Here is a 22,768-nt window from a genome sequence, read left to right on the forward strand (position 1 = left end):
ACGCTTGATTAAAATGGTTTTCTTCAACATTTTCTGAAAAATCATCAACCACGCGATAATGGATACAAATATTGTGCAATGCTGCGGTAACGTTCACTATTTGGCAAACCTTCATGGGTTCATAATAAAGCTCACGAGCACCCAGAAGGCATCTGAAGCGGTTCTTAAATACACCTATGGACCTTTCTATAGTATTTCTCGCTTTTGCATGTATTTTATTGTAGTTTCCTTCGGCGCTTCCTGTTGTAGGTGAACGAAAAGGTGTCATTAACCACGGCTCTAGAGCGTATCCAGCGTCTCCTGTGGAATAAATAAAATCATTTTAGCTAAAAATTATTCAAACGGTCTATATCTGTATACACATACCCAAAAGCCAAATGTTTCGTTCGCCGTTTAGGTATTTATTTTCAAAAAAATTTCGCGCGCTGCTTACGTTCCAAATATGGGCATCGTGGTTTCTGCCAGGATACTGCGCATTCACGTAACGAATTCTCATTTTATTATCGCATATCTGCAATAAATAACAAATTAGAAAGATATTTGAAATATCAGTTTTTGCAAGACTTACAATCATAGCATTGATGCTATAGTACCCTTTACGATTAAAATACAGGAATTTGTCTTTACCTGGCGCAACAATTTTAATGTATGTTCCGTCTACACATAAAATCGCACCAGGAAATCCATATTTTTGATAAAAGTCCATATTTGCTTGTCTTTTTTCTTCGTTGCTCAAATCAAGATTCACCCACTGAGGACATAGATCACCTTGAAGAGTGGATAACACGTCTTTTAATACGCCACAAAATATGGATTGAGCCATGGGAATGTCAGTCCTCTCCCACTCCATGCTGGTACCCACCCTCCGCACAAAAACGTAATACGGAAGACAAACGATGGAGCGAAGAGATGGAGCATGGCCTATGTGAGCGTGCATTCCCATCTAGGACACTTAAGACGTACAAAAAGGCCGCCTTATTCAAGCGGTAATTTTTAGTAAACCTGTTTCATAAAATAAAGTTAACCTATGAAGTTATTCCTATACTTGCATTGTGTCCTCGACATCGAGCGGATTGCTTGCGTCCCTTAATATTTTTCGTTGAATTTTCATATTTGATCTACTTCTTTCACCTTCCGCCTCCACCAACATTATAGAAAATATCAACGAAGAATCCATAACACTTAAAAGCTTTGTTTTTTCCTATATATATTTCAGTTTAATTAAATTTATTTACCCTTGTATTTATTGAAATTTCAATTTATTGCAAAACATCTGATTTCGAAACGTCAAAATTTTAAATTTGCATATGGCAACAACTTTTTCGAATTCACATGGGTTGCATGATAAAAAATTGCTCCGATTCGGAGCGGACATTTACATTCGAAGATTTGCTACGATGGATTGTGTGATAGGGCAGAATATCTACAAACACATAAAAGCAATTAATATCAATATATAGCTATACCGTAACACCACGCCACATATACATAACATACATTAATACATATACTTTTTTTTTACATTTGACTACCTATCCGATTTTCATTTATTTATTTACAGTCTTGTAGACCTAGATTAGGTACATGTATGTATGAGATCATTATCTAAATGGTATTGCTTTGCCATAGTTATATAATAATTTCTTTAATTTATTAATATTTTGGCGGCCACCGTGGTGTGATGGTAGCGTGCTCCGCCTACCACACCGTATGCCCTGGGTTCACACCCCGGGCAAAGCAACATCAAAATTTTAGAAATACGGTTTTTCAATTAGAAGAAAATTTTTCTAAGCGGGGTCGCCCCTCGGCAGTGTTTGGAAAACGCTCCGAGTGTATTTCTGCCATGAAAAGCGCTCAGTGAAAACTCATCTGCCTTGCAGATGCCGTTCGGAGTCGGCATAAAGCATGTAGGTACCGTCCGGCCAATTTGTAGGGAAAATCAAGAGGAGCACGACGCAAATTGGAAGAGAAGCTCGGCCTTAGATCTCCTCGGAGGCTATCGCGCCTATATATATTTATATATATATATATTTATATATATATATATTAATATTTTGACATTGTTTTATTTCACATGGTGGTAGTTCGTTGTACGAGTATTCTCTCAATCCCTCGTAGTTTATATTGTTCTTGTCGAATTCTGATCGAACAGCTGGTAGACGAAAGTTATTTCTGTTTCTTGTGTGGTAACCATGAACCTCGTTGTTATATGTTACTCTCTCATTTAAATATTTCGGCAGGTTGCCTAATTTGCCTAGTTGCCAATTTAAACTTTCTAGCATAAGAATAAACCTTTATTTTGTTTCACCTGTAGCTTTGCAATGTTCGAGTCGGCTAACATGAATAAAATCGTAGGGCAGGATATGAAATGAGGTTCTATTCTAAAATATGTTTATTCATTTACCTCCAGTACAGAAGAATATAAAGACGGATTATTGAAATTGTATTGTGTCGCTTTATTTAAGTTTCACTTTGCCATCAAGTTGTAGGCAAATATATGTAAAATACCATTTAAGAATTTATATTGTATTAATTAGTATTTTCTCACGACACGAATTACAGCAAGTCCCAATTTTTTTTTTTGAGCCACTCACGCACTGGGTTGCATTCGGTCAACTAGTACATGAACAACTGATGCATGTTTGATGTGGTGAGTTGCGCTTAGGGTGTCGTTACATCACCCCCTTTCGGAAGAAGAAGTCGGCAGAGTGATCATTTCTGCTAGCTTCTTCTTGCCCGACATTATTTAATGTAAAATATGTTGTATATTGGGCTCAAACATACATCAGCCTATGTTCCAATTAATATATAGTTTAAACTATAGATAATTTAATTTATTATATATTATATATTTAATGTACAATGTTATTGGAAATTTTTGCACTGCAATATGCAAATAGTAGTTGCATGATATATGTATAAAATTTTGATTCAAGAATTCAGTTCAGTTTTTTTTTGTATTTTTAATGTATTTTGTACTATTAGTTAAAGTATTTTTTTTGTTTATAACGTTTAAAGTATTATTAACTTATAATATAGTATTTTTTCGTTTTGTTACAATTTCATTTATCTTAAGTGTATAGTTTAACATTTGTTTGTCTTATGTTTTTGAAACTAGGGGGTTTTTGTTATGCCATTAATTCGCATACGTTTATGGTTTAGCTTTTAGCTACTAAGTCGTATGTTTACATCTTATATTTATTTGTAAATTTGATTCATTTCAAGTGTTTTTTTTGGAATAGAAAAACGTTTCAAACTAGTTATTATTTGAGTGTTACAATTCTAAATTTTGTATTTGTAAATAAAGCGTGAGTTGCCTAAAGTTATTTATTGTACCTTTTGTACACGATTTTTGTGTACAGTTTTTAATTTTTTCTTTTCTTTATCAAAAACTTTTAGATTCGTCCCATCTATTTCTTTAACTACATACGGCCCCTGATATATACTTGTATGTTTATCGCGTGGTTCTTTTTGTGTTAGAACCTTATCATTTACGCTAACTGTTGACGGACAGGCATGTTTGTCATAATAATATTTATTTCGAACTTTATGTTTGTTTAAAAGTTCTTGTGCCAATATGTGTGATTTTTGCATGCGGTATTTCGCCTCTTTCGCGTAATTCTCTACATCATAAATTGGATAAATTTTTGCTTTTTGAAGTTCACTAGGTAAAATGGGTTTTTACCGAATACTAATTCGAACGGTGTAAATTCATTATCGAAAACTGTATTCTATTGTGAAATAATGTGAAATACTTCAAGAAAGTATCCCAGTCCGACAACGTATCATTAAGATATGCTCGCAATTATTCGTTAAATACTCGATGGTTTCGTTCGATTCAACCTAGCGTCTCATGATGATACGCTGTGGAAAATCGTGTTTGATTTTTAAAAGTTTTGTCAGCTCTGAGAACACTTCATTTTTATATTCCGTGCCTAGATCAGATTTGATAGAATTCATTGGACCATATGTTAAAATAAATGAGTCGAATACCGCAGAAGCTATTGTTTTCGCACTTTTATCCGGAACCGCTACTGTTACTAAGTATTTTGTTAAATCGCAAATTATGGTAACTGCGAAACTGTTACCATACTTCGATTCTGGCAACGGTCCTATTGTATCAATGACTACTATTCCTAATAGTTTACAAGGTGTTGGTGTTAACACTAGCTTTTCTTTAGTTTTTGGTCAGTATTATCTCTATCGTCTTTAATATTTTGTTTCCACTTTGTTTTAACTTTAAAACAGTACAATATTTGAAAAATAAATCGTCTATTGGCCATTCTATCTTATTAATACCGTGATTGTCGGCTTCGGATTCTAACCTCGAAAGTAACTCGTCTAGATTTGTTATTTCGTTAGCAATCTCAGTATTAAATACTTCAAATTTTAGTTTTCTCATCATAGAAAATTGTGGATTTAATACGTGGTTTTATTAGAAAATGTAAATGAAAATTTGTCATAAACCTTGACTGTCTGAGTCGTTAGAAATAGTTGGTAAATTTGTATCAGATTGTTGTTTTGACATCGCCCGTGTTTTTACCGCAAGAATTTATTTAGTCGAGTCCTTTATTTCGCCAAATGAGATGCGTGAGAGTGCGTCAGCACCAACATTACTTTTTCCTTTGATATACTCTAATGTGAAGTTGTACTCGGCTAGTTCAAGACGTATCCTTGCTAATTTTGATGTCGGATGCTTCATATTAAACAAATAAACCAAGGGTCTATGATCTGATTTTACGAGAAAGTTGGTTCCATAAATATATGGTCTGAATTTCTTTATCGCAAAATATATCGCTAATAACTCTAATTTAATAATTGGTTTCTTTTGCTCCGCCTTAGTGAATGACTTAGACGCAAAACAAATGGGTAAATCGTTATCTTCATGAACCTGACCCAGTATAGCACCACAACCTGCCTTGGATTCATCGACCGTAATTATGAACTGTTTTTTGAAATCCGGATATTGTTGTAACTGTGGTGACATTAAAGCGGATTTTAATGATTGGGATGCGTTTTCACAAGCACTGTCCCAAATAAAGTGTACCTTTTTCCTATTCAAGCGGTTTAAAGGTGCTGCCAGAGAAGCAAAATTAGGTACATATAAACCTTCGATAATAATTCGCAAACGCTACAAAGCGTCACACAGCGTCTTTGTCGGTTGGTTTTGTATATTTATTAACTGCTTCAATTTTTGACGGGTCTGGCAACAAGCCCTTTTCCGAACATTTGTGACCCAAAAAGGTTACTTCTGGTCTAAGGAAATGACATTTATTAGGATTTAATTTAAGCTTAAACTTTCTACATGTGCTGAAAACTTGAGACAGATTTTTAATGTGATGTTTTTCGCTACATCCAATGACTATAATGTCATCCACATACAAAAAAGCTACGTTAGGCGGAATGCCTGAAAAAGCAATCGGCATCATTCTGGAAAAAGAGTTAGGTGCAACGTTTAACCCAAAAGGTAATACTTTCCATCTGAATGATCCACGGTCAGTGCAAAACGAGGTAATGTCGCGTGAGTCGGGATGAAGCGGTATTTGGTGGAATCCCGAAAAGAGATCAAGCGTTGAAAAATATTTGGACGGCCAAGATTGTCAAGAATGTCATCTACTCGAGCGAGCGGAAATTTGTCGGCTATTAGTTTTTTGTTTACTAGTCGGAAATCTACGCACATTCTATACGCTTTTTCGCCGATAGTATCTTTCTTTGGCACAATTATAAGTGAACTATTATAGTTTGAAAAGCTTTCTTCGATTAAATCATTTTGCAATAGTTTACCAACTTGGTTGTTTATTTCTTCGCGCTGAGAATGTGGAAGGCGATAATTTTTGATGTACACTGGCGTTGTGCCTAAAAGTCGGAGTTTTTGTTTGTAGAAGTTGTTTTGTGCCATTTTGTCATTATTCAATGCAAAAATATCCGAATACTCTAAACATAAATCAGGCAAATTACTTTCTGCATATTTAGGTATTTGTTTTTGTAAAATTAGTTTTAGTTCGCTAACACGATCAGATCGATTGTTTGTTTTGTTGATTTTGTAAACGTTATATTTAGATAGTTTTTCTGTACGAATGTTGCAACTTTTTATGCATTTAATTGTATTTGTGGTATTTATAACTTTTACTATCGGATTTTCGGTATCGATGATGCATCTTGCTGTAAAGACGCCTTCGGCTATTTCTTGTGAGTCCACGAACAGTGGTTCTGGTGACTTTTCTAAGTAAAAAATTCGGAAAACTTCGCATCTTGGCGGAATAACACGAGAGTCACTTTCCGTACCGTGAAGGATTGGAAGTGAGACTTGTTTGCCTTTTATCCAAAAAGAAATACTATTTGTCGCGTAGCTGACTTCGCATTGGTTTTGTTTTAAAAAATCTTTACCTAATATTCCGTTCGACGGAATATTGAAATCGTCATTCATTACATGCAATGTATGCTTAATAAAAAAATTTGAAAAATGTTAATTTGCTGTGAACGTTCCCAAGGTAGGAACCACATCTGAAGTAACTCCCGTAATATTAATTATATCATTATCATTGATTGATAAATTTTTGTTAATGCATGAGATTTTAATTAATGACATGTCGACTTGCGTGTCGACTAAAAAGGTGTAACATTTGTTAGATCCGGTTATGTTTAATTGGATATAGTCTGAGAAATGAAGATTTAGACAGTAAATTTTTTTTGTAGAAAATTTTTTAGAAGAATCGGTTAATCGTAAATCTCAGCTGGTAGTTTGCGTTGTTACTACTTCTAGGAGCGGAAGTTCGTCGATTCGCATTATTCGCGCGATCGTTATTACTACTATTGTTGCTGTTCTTGCCCTGATACCGGTTACCGTTTGAAGAACGAAAATTTTGACGTTGATTGCCACGATTTGAATTGTAAACGTTATTGAAATTTTGCCTATTTTGTCTGTAACCATTAAAGTTACGATTATTTTGATTGGAAAAATTACGACCCCGATAACCACCTTGAAAATTTCGAAAATTGCTGTTACCGTGAGACCTGAAAGCGAGTACTTGGCGTTCTTTAACTTCGTTAGACTGTTCAACTATTAATTTTGCTACGACATCTTTTGAGTCGGTGAATGAAGTAGAAGCGAGAATTGACTTAACGAGGCTTGACTTTGTATTCAACCGGCAAACGTTTACAGTTTGCTCAATCGCCATTTCATGCGCTTTAGCCTGGGTTATACCCTCAATAAATCGCGAACGCTCCAATGAGTCCGACAATTCCTCAATACGTCTAGCAAAATCAGTATAGTTGTTGTTATTTACTTGTAACGCCGCGATTCTTCCAGCCACGACCTTCGAGTTGTCTGGTTTTATCCTATTACGTAGAGATATTTTAATTTCGTTAAAGTTTCATCGGCAAACTCTTCGAGTAATTCAATTTTATCTGTAAAGGTCTCGAGTGCTAGAGGATCACCGCTGTAGTTTTCTCTAATCGAAGTAGCACACATGCTAATGAAATTTTTCTTTTCCTCAAGTGTTGCCATGATTTGATCGTTAAGATCTGAAGCTGAATTAGAAGAAGGTAAGGCAACGTTTGTACTAATTGAATCGTCAGGATTTGACTTTAAATTAGAAGAAGGTGAAGTTAATTTTGCACTGTTTGTATCGCTAAGATTTGGATCCGGGTTGAGAGAAGTTAAATTTTTGCTAGATAAATCTTCGAAGCCTGCGAAATCTGTCGCCAAAGATAATTTATTTTTCTGGTTTGTGGCGGTTTCGGTCGAAGATGAAGTTAACCTTTCGTAGCTTGAAACTGATTTATCGGATCGGAATCGGATTCCGAACCTCAAGTTTTGCGAACTCGCTTCCTATTTCTAAGGTTGTACATATGTAGTTATCAGAATAGCAAAAAGAATTCAGTTCAAACTATGAAATTAATGAAGCGCTTGTTTGAATGTCCAAATTTATATTTGAAGCTGAAATGATGAGCAGAAAGAAATTTGAAAACAGGAACTTATTTACAGTGAATTGTCGCTGGCGAAATATTTAGAAATTTAGTGGAAAATTTATTTGACACTGCACTATCGACATGAAAAATCTGTAGGAAGTAATTGAATTTGAAATTGGTTCAAAGTATATAGGTATGTGGTAATCACAGACGCACCGCTTTATTTAAAAAGATCTTAATTGGTTTTTCACTGAACCACCGTTTTATATAAAAAATCTCATTTGGTTTTACGAAACCACCGTATATAATGAAAAAATCCAAACTTTACAATATGTACAATATGTGCGTGGAAATAGGTCAAAAATGCCCAAAAATTTGAAAAAAAAAATATTTGTAAAAGACTATTTGAAAAATAGGTTTAGGGAACCCGTTAGGAGTTTAGGGAAATACCGTTTGCAAAAATCGCACTTTTGGATTCACTTTAAATCACTTTATAACATACATAACCTGTAAAGTTCACATGCAAAAGAAAATATTCGTGTGTAATAATAATGGTACACATGCAAACAAAACAAATGTAGATGAATAGATGTGGTTAATATTTATGCAATATTTCCCATTTAGCATTTTACCAATTATGTAAAAGAAATATAATTTTAACACTAGTTTTAAGCAGAAGTAGTTAGTACTAATTTGAAAAGAAAAATTGTGGTTGTAAGAGTGGTTTTAGGCAAAGTAGTTTTAACAATAACTTTAAGAGAAGGTAGCTTTAGGCAAGTGTAGTTGTAAATATGAAAAATTAGTGGTATTTTTAATCAAAAGTAGTTGTAGTAAAGTAGTTTTGATTAATCATATTTTTAACTCTAACTTTAGTTAACAAAAGTGATTTTTTCTCTTCGCGCAAAATATTTATATAAACGAAAGGTGATAAGTTTAAGTTAGCATTGTAGACTTAGTCACTTAATTTAAGCTAATATAGTTTTAAGTTCACCGTATTTTAAGCAAATGTAGCTTTAAGTTTGTAAATTACTACATTTGGAGAACGGTCCTCGTGGAACTAGTACTGGTCGCACAAAAGCCTGGTGCTACCGTAAGTAAGGTTATTTTACGTGCTCCCACGCCGCAGTCACAAAAAGTAAGGTTATTTTAGGTGCTTATGCGCCGCAGTTACAAAAAGTTAGGTTATTTTAGGTGCTTGTTAAATTTTTCGGTATTCCCGTACTAAAGCGTGAATATGTTGTTTGTCAATAGCATGATGTATGCGATGCAGCCGGATAAAAATTGAAGACTTGAAAAAATGAGAGATGGTGGCGTACGGCGCCATTTTGTGTCCACGGCTACGTGTATGGATGCTTTTAATTTTCACTCGCGGCTGGCCCGCGCCTCACGGTCGCCATCTAAAATATGTTTATTCATTTACCTCCAGTACAGAAGATTTATAAAGACGGACTATTGAACCTGTATTGTGTCGCTTTATTTAAGCTTCACTTTTCCATCAAGTTGTAGGCAAATATATGTAAAATACTATTTAAGACTTTATATTGTATTAATTTGTCTTTTCTCACGACACGAATTACAGCAAGTCTAATTTTTTTTCGAGCCACTCACGCGCTGGGTTGCATTCGGTCAACTAGTACATGAACAGCTGATGCATGTTTAATGTGGTCAGTTGCGCTTAGGGTGTCGTTACACTATAATGGAAACCATAATTGTATAATATTTGCTGACGTGCTTGCATGTTCGGAACATAAATAAATTTTTTTTTTTTGATATTTTTGCCTCTGTATATTTAAGATGCTCATCGTACTTTAGTTTCTCATCAATTATAATTCCTAGGTATTTGATTTCATTGACTTTTTGTATGGTACTATTTGCTATTTTCAAGGCTATATTATTTTCTTCGGCATGCTTTCTTTTTTTTTTTTGGTTTGGGTTTGTTGGCCAGAGACTTTGTCTCCACACAACAGGTTTTTCCTCCTGCTTTATGGTTTGCGTTTAGTTTCTGCACGAGAATGCAGACTTTGATGATTGGATTCCTTTTATTATAATTCTGTTGCTACACGAACGTATAGATATATTTCCATGTATTTATGATGAACAAATGTTTGTAAAACGTATTTGCATTAATTGCAAAATGACAGGAACAATGTTGCCATATCTCATTTAGATGGTGTCTTATTTTGTTTTTTGGTGCTTTAATTCACGTATTTTTATTTTTTTTTTCCAATTATGTTTTGGGAGATTAGGATGGGTATATGAAATGTGGTGGACGGTACTAGCATCTTTGGTACACCAAAGTTTTGCAGGTGATATGAGTGTTTGATAATAGTACAGATGTTTTTTCTGTTTTTCTTTTAAATTTTTAAACAGTTTATTTCAAAAAGTTATTTTTGCTTTGGTATAAAAGTCTGCAAGCTGAGTGATCTTATTTGGATCAAACCCTTGGAAAACTTGTTCAAAGCTGGTACACTCTGCAAAAATATTTAGACCTGTGCGAGCGTATTCTAGAAGTCTACACTCAAAGGCTTTGTGGATATAGTTGTTGATGTGTCCACATGAACATACGTTAGAATCTGTTATGCTGATTTTATGTAAGTAAGCACCGTCATACGTGCATCCAACGAGAACTCTGTTTAGAGTTTTTATTTGTTTAGGCGTTAAATTGCAATTGCGAAACCATGTTTTGTTTTGTCTGTTAGGAAAAAGCGTGGAGAAAAGGATTTGTTTGTCTCTGGCGTAATTTATGGTTTCTTCGTACCATGTGTCCATTATTTGATTTTTTATGACTCTGAGGGGTTCTTCTTTAGATAATTTGACTAGTTTTATGTTATCACAGTTTAGTGCGTTTTTTGCGAGTGTGTCTGCCTTTTCATTCCCTATAATGCCTTTATGACTGGGCGTCCAGATTATGTCTACTTTGTCGAAGTTTGTCTCCTGTATAAGTTCATGTATTTTCAAGATGTAACAGTTTTGTGTGCGGTCTTTGGAGAGGAGTTGGCACGCCCCTAGGCTGTCTGTGAAGATTGCGATGTTACTGCATTGTTTGTCTCTAGCCTGTTTTAGTGCCATATATATTGCTACAATTTCTCCAAAGTATGAAGAGAAATTAAGATTGAGTTTGAAGGATGATTCAACTTTGTGAGTATGGTTATATATTCCACAGCCTGTGGCTGTGGTGCCAACAGATGCATCTGTGAAAAATATGTTGTGGTTGTACGTTACGTAATGGTTTAGAATGCTGCCATATATAGATTTTATTGTGCTTGAGGGCAGGTTAGACTTTTTGTCGGGTAGTGTTGATGTTGTTACTCTGAGGTTGGGAGAGAGTACAGACGTGTCTACCATTTGAAGTCTGTCGAAAATTTCTTTGTATTCGTTGTATGTTTGGCTATAGCTAGATTTAACATTAGGCTGATTCGCTAGAAGTTGGGGTCTCGAGAGACAATGTTTATTATTTCTTTAGCCGTGAGCCATTTTCCTCTTTCAGTAGGTGGGAGTTCGTTTGAAATTGCATATATAAGTGGCACTGGGGTTGCGGGGGTTAGGCCTAATCCTCTCCGAAGGAAGCTGTTTTGGTACGTTTGAATTTTTTTGTTTGTTGTTTCGGGAAATGGGAAGTGGACGTTCTGCAATACTCAATTTTGCTACGTACAATGGATTTATATTAGTTTAGTGCTACTTGAGGGTGCAGCCCGGACTTGATGGACGTTATTGATTTAAAGAGGTTTGAGTTTTTCCTGGATTGCTTTATTACATCATCATAGTGCTCACTAACAGCTAGGGATGCACTTATGCTTCGTCCTAGAAATTTAAATACTCGTGCCTGTTGAAGGGATCTATTTTGATATGTGATGTCAAAGATGGATTTGGAACTTTGGCTTAAGGCCATGACATTAGTTTTGTCCGGGTTGAACGATAAGTTTAGTTGTTGACAACAGCTTGCCAACTCATGGAGTTTAGCTTGCAGGTTATTTGAAGCTTGTTCAAGGTTGTGGTGGAACGACATTATAATGAAATCGTCAGCGAATTGGAACAATTTGGTGTTGGAGTCTTCAATGGTGTGTAGGTTTTTGGTATATATATTGAAAAGACACGGGGACAGAAGTCCGTCGTTAGTTGGATTTTTTCTTTTCCTAACTGAAGATTCCTAGAGGCCAGAAAGTTTGTGATCCAACAGATATATTGATGGTGGATGTTGGTTTGTTCAGAATGGTTTTAGGTTGTTTTCTGCTAACGCAGTTGTACGCGTTGCTGATGTCGGTTGAGCAGATGAGGACTTTAAGACCTCTACTTTTGAGTATTGCAGCTTCGTGCAAGAGGTAATTAATACAGACAGTTGCGGATTTGTTTTTCCGATTGGCAAAGGAGTGCTTGGGGAGTATTTGATCTTCTAGAAGGTTGGAAATTCTGTCTTTAATGCATAGATTTATTCAAGTTAACAGTACACTTCCCACAGTGCCCTTATGGCAATCATAAACAAATATTCCATTTCTCAAGCCACTGGCATTTCAGTAAGCAGACTAAACAAATATTGTATTTCTCAAGCCACTGGCATTTCAGTAAGCAGACTAAACAAACATTATATTTCTCAAGCCACTGGCACTTCATTGAATAAACATTCCATTTCTCACGCATCGGTTTTCAGGGGCAAATCCGATGCAACGCTTATATTGTGAATATTAAATTAAGTTATAAATAAGAGCAATTGTGGAAAATAAAGGCAGTTTGGTTTCTGAGTTTGGTGTCAATGTTACACTCTGTAACTAACCATACAAAATTATTATTTTTTTTAAAAACCCCTCCTAAAGTAGGAGGCGCCCGGCGTGTGGGGCACGCGTTGTAAAAAATAAGTATCGTCAAAGGACGAGAAAGAATAAAAAAACACAAAAGTTAAACAACAAAATTTTTTAAATAAGTATCGTCAAAGGACGAGGAAGAATAAAAAAAATACAAAAGTTAAACAACAAAATTTTTAAATAAGTATCGTCAAAGGACGAGAAAGAACAAAAAAAATACAAAAGTTAAACAACAAAATTTTGTAAATAAGTATCGTCACTGGACGAGAAAGAACAAAAAACACAAAAGTAAAACAACAAAAAATTGTTTTCAAAACTTTAACTAACTACCATTGTGAATTCATACAAGTGGTTTAAAAAAAACATTGACAATAGTAAACAGCTTCAATCATCTGTTGAATCGCTGTTCGAATACTTAAATCATTTAATGTGAAGTTCGTGGGTTGAAATTTGAAAATTGACTAGAAAAATACAAGTGAGCAGCTAACAGCAAAATAAGTCCATGGAGAAATAAATTTAATAAAGTGTGCAAAAACAAAAACAAATTTAAAAATCTAATTCTTGAATTACTCGTATCACAACAACAACAAAACAAACATACAACCATAACGTTAAATAAGAGGAAGAAGTAAATGAGAGGAGAAGAGCAGTTCAAAAAGGAGCAGAGGAAAAAATAGGAAGCTGTATATAAATTCGATGTTACAGGACCAGTGAGAGCAGCAGTACGGCAGTGAAGTATGATTAATTTTTATGCTATTTAGTGACTAAAGATTCATTCTTGTACTTACGCTATTTAAAAAAAAAAAAAAACAATTACTAAAAATATTTAAGTGTGGATTTGTTGATACAAGTATTTAGAAGTATGTCGTTAGAAAGTGAAAATAGCCGCGACTAACGCTTCATTAAAATTAGAGGTAGCGGAGTTGCGCAGGTAAATCGAGGGGATGACTCAGGCAGCTACCATTGCGGAGTACAAGCCTGAGATCATCAACCAGCAAATAAAGTGCGAGGAGTCTTCAGAGATAATAAAGTCTTTGCCCGAATTCACGGGAAAGCAAAATAGATATGTTAGTTGGAGGGAATCCGCTAATAACACAATGAGTTTATACGTTAGATGCAGCCTGTTCAAGCGAGCGATTAGCGCACGCACCTTTTATTGAATTTGTACCTTTTGAATTAATAACCCTAATCACCATACCACGGTAACACACCCAACACTTTAAATGCGTGGTTGGCAACGCGTGCGCTACTCGCTCGCCTGAACGAGCATCAGCTGTCAGTCATGTTGACATTTTTTTATTATATCTTTTTTCTCACATATAAATTGAATTCGATTCGAGTCGTTAATCCTCCCGGTTCGCCAAAAAGAACGAAACCAGCCTGTTTGAATTAAAATCCGATTTTTCTATCAATTATATTTATAAAGTTTAAATAAACCGAGCTTGAAATTTGTAGTGTAAATACGCGCCTTTTTTTCATCAACTTTGTGAAAGTTAATAAGAACGCCGTGCGAAATAACCCTAACTAGTGGACATAAGCGTACTGCAGACATCTACGGAAGAAAAACAGTTCACACAAGTTGTGCAAGAAATTTGATTGCGTTCCACGCTTTTCCGGAAGCCCCGAGCGCCACCCTCGTCACCGTCGTCAACATCACCAGCATTGCCGTCCGAGCGAGCATTCCCGGTAGCTACAGCAAAGGTATTTCGCTGCACTAACTATATTAAGAAATATATTACCCAGGAAGCCAATGATTTGCTATCAAATCATGGGACAGTGCTAAATTTTGATGCCATTTTGGCACGATTAGATTTCGCGATCATGACATACGGTACTGACAGTTCAGTCACTAGGGAACTTAATGCCAAGAATAGGCGAGATGCTTTACGCATATTTATAACCGGACTGAATGGGAATTTATCAAATATCCTGTTTTTATTGTCGCCAAGTGATCTGCCGAACGCTTTGGCAAAGGCCCAAGAATTGGAGTCTAACAATATGCGAGCAAATTTTGCTTTACAGTTCGGTAGACCGACCCATTTTTCGCATTCAGCAAATAATGGGCAAAATAATTATAACCATAGAAGAAACTTCAATTATAATCTGAGATTTGCACAAGAACAGCCTCAAAGAAATTTCGACCAAAGAATTGAAAGGGTGCAACCACGCCCCAATGGATGTTGATTCCAGCATCAGGGTACAAAATCGGCCGCAGCTAAAACCTGCTTATAATTACCAAAGTAATAACAATCAAAGTGGTAATATAGAAAAAAGACCACATGGAAGCACGCAGCAGACCGTGCAACCGCCAATAAGGCATTACGTGTCAAGAATATAAATGAGGATCATTTTTTAAACCAAAATTAGCTTTGCCGTACATTTTTTTGTATGACAGGGCAATAGGTAAAACTTTTATAATCTTAGTTGACACAGGAGCAACTAGCTATTATATAAAGTCAGGTATTTACAAGAATAGAAATGAACTGGCTATACAAAAAAGAGTTAAAACAATTAACGGCTATTCAATAATACGTTACTATCATTTTATAACTTTGTTCGGTAAAAAGCAAGTTTTTTATGAAATTGAAAATTTAGAAGCAGATTTGCTAATCGGATATAACTTCTTGAGAGATATAAAAGTGGTAATTAATTTTGAAAAGAAGAGGTTGATAATAAATAACGATAAAGAAGAAGAAATATTTAGCTTGGGAAGTGAATCCGAGCGGCAGGAAAATTTAGAAAATGAAAATACTTTGGGAGCAAGGACTTCTAAAGTGCCACCCGATGGTAATACCGGCAAAAGAAAGGAAGATAAAAAGAAAAACATTCGGGACAAAGAAATCCTGAGACGCCAGCCGGAGAGAATTCCGGCAAGTTTTAAAATAAAACACTTTAATAAAAATAATTTGAATACAAATAATTCGGGAGAAGATCCTGAAAAGCCAGTCGTTGAATTATCCGACAACGTAAATAGTGAAAAGGGAGTGTTGAATACAATTACCTTGGAGGAAGAATCCTTTGAAGCACCAGCCGATGTATGTTCTGGCTATACAGAAGATAATTACAAACCTTGTAGTAGGAAAGGGTCAAATAAATTTATTGTTATGGAAAAGGAAATAATAGCGGAAATTAAGAAAATTTCTAAATACTTTTCTACAATTGACCTTGAGTCGGGATTTCATCAAATTTTGATGAAGGATAGTGATGTGGAAAAGACAGCATTTTCAGTTAATAACGGCAAGTATGAATTTCTAAAAATGCCTTTTGGACTGAAAAACGCACCTAGTATTTTTCAAAGAGCTATGGATAACGTTCTTAGGGATTACATTGGCAAATTTTGTCACGTATATATAGATGATATCATTGTGTTTTCGAAAACATTTACGGAGCACACGGAGCATTTAAAGAAGGTTGATACGTTGAAGAAATCAAATATGAAAATTTTTTTTTTTTGATATTTTTGCCTCTGTATATTTAAGATGCTCATCGTACTTTAGTTTCTCATCAATTATAATTCCTAGGTATTTGATTTCATTGACTTTTTGTATGGTACTATTTGCTATTTTCAAGGCTATATTATTTTCTTCGGCATGCTTTCTTTTTTTTTTTTGGTTTGGGTTTGTTGGCCAGAGACTTTGTCTCCACACAACAGGTTTTTCCTCCTGCTTTATGGTTTGCGTTTAGTTTCTGCACGAGAATGCAGACTTTGATGATTGGATTCCTTTTATTATAATTCTGTTGCTACACGAACGTATAGATATATTTCCATGTATTTATGATGAACAAATGTTTGTAAAACGTATTTGCATTAATTGCAAAATGACAGGAACAATGTTGCCATATCTCATTTAGATGGTGTCTTATTTTGTTTTTTGGTGCTTTAATTCACGTATTTTTATTTTTTTTTTCCAATTATGTTTTGGGAGATTAGGATGGGTATATGAAATGTGGTGGACGGTACTAGCATCTTTGGTACACCAAAGTTTTGCAGGTGATATGAGTGTTTGATAATAGTACAGATGTTTTTTCTGTTTTTCTTTTAAATTTTTAAACAGTTTATTTCAAAAAGTTATTTTTGCTTTGGTATAAAAGTCTGCAAGCTGAGTGATCTTATTTGGATCAAACCCTTGGAAAACTTGTTCAAAGCTGGTACACTCTGCAAAAATATTTAGACCTGTGCGAGCGTATTCTAGAAGTCTACACTCAAAGGCTTTGTGGATATAGTTGTTGATGTGTCCACATGAACATACGTTAGAATCTGTTATGCTGATTTTATGTAAGTAAGCACCGTCATACGTGCATCCAACGAGAACTCTGTTTAGAGTTTTTATTTGTTTAGGCGTTAAATTGCAATTGCGAAACCATGTTTTGTTTTGTCTGTTAGGAAAAAGCGTGGAGAAAAGGATTTGTTTGTCTCTGGCGTAATTTATGGTTTCTTCGTACCATGTGTCCATTATTTGATTTTTTATGACTCTGAGGGGTTCTTCTTTAGATAATTTGACTAGTTTTATGTTATCACAGTTTAGTGCGTTTTTTGCGAGTGTGTCTGCCTTTTCATTCCCTATAATGCCTTTATGACTGGGCGTCCAGATTATGTCTACTTTGTCGAAGTTTGTCTCCTGTATAAGTTCATGTATTTTCAAGATGTAACAGTTTTGTGTGCGGTCTTTGGAGAGGAGTTGGCACGCCCCTAGGCTGTCTGTGAAGATTGCGATGTTACTGCATTGTTTGTCTCTAGCCTGTTTTAGTGCCATATATATTGCTACAATTTCTCCAAAGTATGAAGAGAAATTAAGATTGAGTTTGAAGGATGATTCAACTTTGTGAGTATGGTTATATATTCCACAGCCTGTGGCTGTGGTGCCAACAGATGCATCTGTGAAAAATATGTTGTGGTTGTACGTTACGTAATGGTTTAGAATGCTGCCATATATAGATTTTATTGTGCTTGAGGGCAGGTTAGACTTTTTGTCGGGTAGTGTTGATGTTGTTACTCTGAGGTTGGGAGAGAGTACAGACGTGTCTACCATTTGAAGTCTGTCGAAAATTTCTTTGTATTCGTTGTATGTTTGGCTATAGCTAGATTTAACATTAGGCTGATTCGCTAGAAGTTGGGGTCTCGAGAGACAATGTTTATTATTTCTTTAGCCGTGAGCCATTTTCCTCTTTCAGTAGGTGGGAGTTCGTTTGAAATTGCATATATAAGTGGCACTGGGGTTGCGGGGGTTAGGCCTAATCCTCTCCGAAGGAAGCTGTTTTGGTACGTTTGAATTTTTTTGTTTGTTGTTTCGGGAAATGGGAAGTGGACGTTCTGCAATACTCAATTTTGCTACGTACAATGGATTTATATTAGTTTAGTGCTACTTGAGGGTGCAGCCCGGACTTGATGGACGTTATTGATTTAAAGAGGTTTGAGTTTTTCCTGGATTGCTTTATTACATCATCATAGTGCTCACTAACAGCTAGGGATGCACTTATGCTTCGTCCTAGAAATTTAAATACTCGTGCCTGTTGAAGGGATCTATTTTGATATGTGATGTCAAAGATGGATTTGGAACTTTGGCTTAAGGCCATGACATTAGTTTTGTCCGGGTTGAACGATAAGTTTAGTTGTTGACAACAGCTTGCCAACTCATGGAGTTTAGCTTGCAGGTTATTTGAAGCTTGTTCAAGGTTGTGGTGGAACGACATTATAATGAAATCGTCAGCGAATTGGAACAATTTGGTGTTGGAGTCTTCAATGGTGTGTAGGTTTTTGGTATATATATTGAAAAGACACGGGGACAGAAGTCCGTCGTTAGTTGGATTTTTTCTTTTCCTAACTGAAGATTCCTAGAGGCCAGAAAGTTTGTGATCCAACAGATATATTGATGGTGGATGTTGGTTTGTTCAGAATGGTTTTAGGTTGTTTTCTGCTAACGCAGTTGTACGCGTTGCTGATGTCGGTTGAGCAGATGAGGACTTTAAGACCTCTACTTTTGAGTATTGCAGCTTCGTGCAAGAGGTAATTAATACAGACAGTTGCGGATTTGTTTTTCCGATTGGCAAAGGAGTGCTTGGGGAGTATTTGATCTTCTAGAAGGTTGGAAATTCTGTCTTTAATGCATAGATTTATTCAAGTTAACAGTACACTTCCCACAGTGCCCTTATGGCAATCATAAACAAATATTCCATTTCTCAAGCCACTGGCATTTCAGTAAGCAGACTAAACAAATATTGTATTTCTCAAGCCACTGGCATTTCAGTAAGCAGACTAAACAAACATTATATTTCTCAAGCCACTGGCACTTCATTGAATAAACATTCCATTTCTCACGCATCGGTTTTCAGGGGCAAATCCGATGCAACGCTTATATTGTGAATATTAAATTAAGTTATAAATAAGAGCAATTGTGGAAAATAAAGGCAGTTTGGTTTCTGAGTTTGGTGTCAATGTTACACTCTGTAACTAACCATACAAAATTATTATTTTTTTTAAAAACCCCTCCTAAAGTAGGAGGCGCCCGGCGTGTGGGGCACGCGTTGTAAAAAATAAGTATCGTCAAAGGACGAGAAAGAATAAAAAAACACAAAAGTTAAACAACAAAATTTTTTAAATAAGTATCGTCAAAGGACGAGGAAGAATAAAAAAAATACAAAAGTTAAACAACAAAATTTTTAAATAAGTATCGTCAAAGGACGAGAAAGAACAAAAAAAATACAAAAGTTAAACAACAAAATTTTGTAAATAAGTATCGTCACTGGACGAGAAAGAACAAAAAACACAAAAGTAAAACAACAAAAAATTGTTTTCAAAACTTTAACTAACTACCATTGTGAATTCATACAAGTGGTTTAAAAAAAACATTGACAATAGTAAACAGCTTCAATCATCTGTTGAATCGCTGTTCGAATACTTAAATCATTTAATGTGAAGTTCGTGGGTTGAAATTTGAAAATTGACTAGAAAAATACAAGTGAGCAGCTAACAGCAAAATAAGTCCATGGAGAAATAAATTTAATAAAGTGTGCAAAAACAAAAACAAATTTAAAAATCTAATTCTTGAATTACTCGTATCACAACAACAACAAAACAAACATACAACCATAACGTTAAATAAGAGGAAGAAGTAAATGAGAGGAGAAGAGCAGTTCAAAAAGGAGCAGAGGAAAAAATAGGAAGCTGTATATAAATTCGATGTTACAGGACCAGTGAGAGCAGCAGTACGGCAGTGAAGTATGATTAATTTTTATGCTATTTAGTGACTAAAGATTCATTCTTGTACTTACGCTATTTAAAAAAAAAAAAAAACAATTACTAAAAATATTTAAGTGTGGATTTGTTGATACAAGTATTTAGAAGTATGTCGTTAGAAAGTGAAAATAGCCGCGACTAACGCTTCATTAAAATTAGAGGTAGCGGAGTTGCGCAGGTAAATCGAGGGGATGACTCAGGCAGCTACCATTGCGGAGTACAAGCCTGAGATCATCAACCAGCAAATAAAGTGCGAGGAGTCTTCAGAGATAATAAAGTCTTTGCCCGAATTCACGGGAAAGCAAAATAGATATGTTAGTTGGAGGGAATCCGCTAATAACACAATGAGTTTATACGTTAGATGCAGCCTGTTCAAGCGAGCGATTAGCGCACGCACCTTTTATTGAATTTGTACCTTTTGAATTAATAACCCTAATCACCATACCACGGTAACACACCCAACACTTTAAATGCGTGGTTGGCAACGCGTGCGCTACTCGCTCGCCTGAACGAGCATCAGCTGTCAGTCATGTTGACATTTTTTTATTATATCTTTTTTCTCACATATAAATTGAATTCGATTCGAGTCGTTAATCCTCCCGGTTCGCCAAAAAGAACGAAACCAGCCTGTTTGAATTAAAATCCGATTTTTCTATCAATTATATTTATAAAGTTTAAATAAACCGAGCTTGAAATTTGTAGTGTAAATACGCGCCTTTTTTTCATCAACTTTGTGAAAGTTAATAAGAACGCCGTGCGAAATAACCCTAACTAGTGGACATAAGCGTACTGCAGACATCTACGGAAGAAAAACAGTTCACACAAGTTGTGCAAGAAATTTGATTGCGTTCCACGCTTTTCCGGAAGCCCCGAGCGCCACCCTCGTCACCGTCGTCAACATCACCAGCATTGCCGTCCGAGCGAGCATTCCCGGTAGCTACAGCAAAGGTATTTCGCTGCACTAACTATATTAAGAAATATATTACCCAGGAAGCCAATGATTTGCTATCAAATCATGGGACAGTGCTAAATTTTGATGCCATTTTGGCACGATTAGATTTCGCGATCATGACATACGGTACTGACAGTTCAGTCACTAGGGAACTTAATGCCAAGAATAGGCGAGATGCTTTACGCATATTTATAACCGGACTGAATGGGAATTTATCAAATATCCTGTTTTTATTGTCGCCAAGTGATCTGCCGAACGCTTTGGCAAAGGCCCAAGAATTGGAGTCTAACAATATGCGAGCAAATTTTGCTTTACAGTTCGGTAGACCGACCCATTTTTCGCATTCAGCAAATAATGGGCAAAATAATTATAACCATAGAAGAAACTTCAATTATAATCTGAGATTTGCACAAGAACAGCCTCAAAGAAATTTCGACCAAAGAATTGAAAGGGTGCAACCACGCCCCAATGGATGTTGATTCCAGCATCAGGGTACAAAATCGGCCGCAGCTAAAACCTGCTTATAATTACCAAAGTAATAACAATCAAAGTGGTAATATAGAAAAAAGACCACATGGAAGCACGCAGCAGACCGTGCAACCGCCAATAAGGCATTACGTGTCAAGAATATAAATGAGGATCATTTTTTAAACCAAAATTAGCTTTGCCGTACATTTTTTTGTATGACAGGGCAATAGGTAAAACTTTTATAATCTTAGTTGACACAGGAGCAACTAGCTATTATATAAAGTCAGGTATTTACAAGAATAGAAATGAACTGGCTATACAAAAAAGAGTTAAAACAATTAACGGCTATTCAATAATACGTTACTATCATTTTATAACTTTGTTCGGTAAAAAGCAAGTTTTTTATGAAATTGAAAATTTAGAAGCAGATTTGCTAATCGGATATAACTTCTTGAGAGATATAAAAGTGGTAATTAATTTTGAAAAGAAGAGGTTGATAATAAATAACGATAAAGAAGAAGAAATATTTAGCTTGGGAAGTGAATCCGAGCGGCAGGAAAATTTAGAAAATGAAAATACTTTGGGAGCAAGGACTTCTAAAGTGCCACCCGATGGTAATACCGGCAAAAGAAAGGAAGATAAAAAGAAAAACATTCGGGACAAAGAAATCCTGAGACGCCAGCCGGAGAGAATTCCGGCAAGTTTTAAAATAAAACACTTTAATAAAAATAATTTGAATACAAATAATTCGGGAGAAGATCCTGAAAAGCCAGTCGTTGAATTATCCGACAACGTAAATAGTGAAAAGGGAGTGTTGAATACAATTACCTTGGAGGAAGAATCCTTTGAAGCACCAGCCGATGTATGTTCTGGCTATACAGAAGATAATTACAAACCTTGTAGTAGGAAAGGGTCAAATAAATTTATTGTTATGGAAAAGGAAATAATAGCGGAAATTAAGAAAATTTCTAAATACTTTTCTACAATTGACCTTGAGTCGGGATTTCATCAAATTTTGATGAAGGATAGTGATGTGGAAAAGACAGCATTTTCAGTTAATAACGGCAAGTATGAATTTCTAAAAATGCCTTTTGGACTGAAAAACGCACCTAGTATTTTTCAAAGAGCTATGGATAACGTTCTTAGGGATTACATTGGCAAATTTTGTCACGTATATATAGATGATATCATTGTGTTTTCGAAAACATTTACGGAGCACACGGAGCATTTAAAGAAGGTTGATACGTTGAAGAAATCAAATATGAAAATTTCATTGGAAAAATAGAAATTTTACAGAAAGGAAGTAGAATTTTTACTGTATATTGTAGCTAACAATATTATTAAAACCGATCCGGAAAAGATCGAAACGATTTCGAGGTATCCATTACCTAAAACAGTGAGACAACT

At 35.4% G+C, this 22,768-nt stretch overlaps 1 protein-coding gene across 3 annotated transcripts in view; it reads right to left on the reverse strand.

Moving 5' to 3' along the window:
• LOC137234670 (uncharacterized) overlaps window positions 1-22,768 on the reverse strand; it is a 485,943-nt gene that overhangs the window by 353,009 nt on the left and 110,166 nt on the right. The gene's annotated exons all lie outside the window — the stretch shown is intronic.

The sequence above is a fragment of the Eurosta solidaginis genome, chromosome X (genome assembly GCF_040869045.1).
Source record: "Eurosta solidaginis isolate ZX-2024a chromosome X, ASM4086904v1, whole genome shotgun sequence".
Taxonomy (NCBI): Eukaryota; Metazoa; Arthropoda; class Insecta; order Diptera; family Tephritidae; genus Eurosta; species Eurosta solidaginis.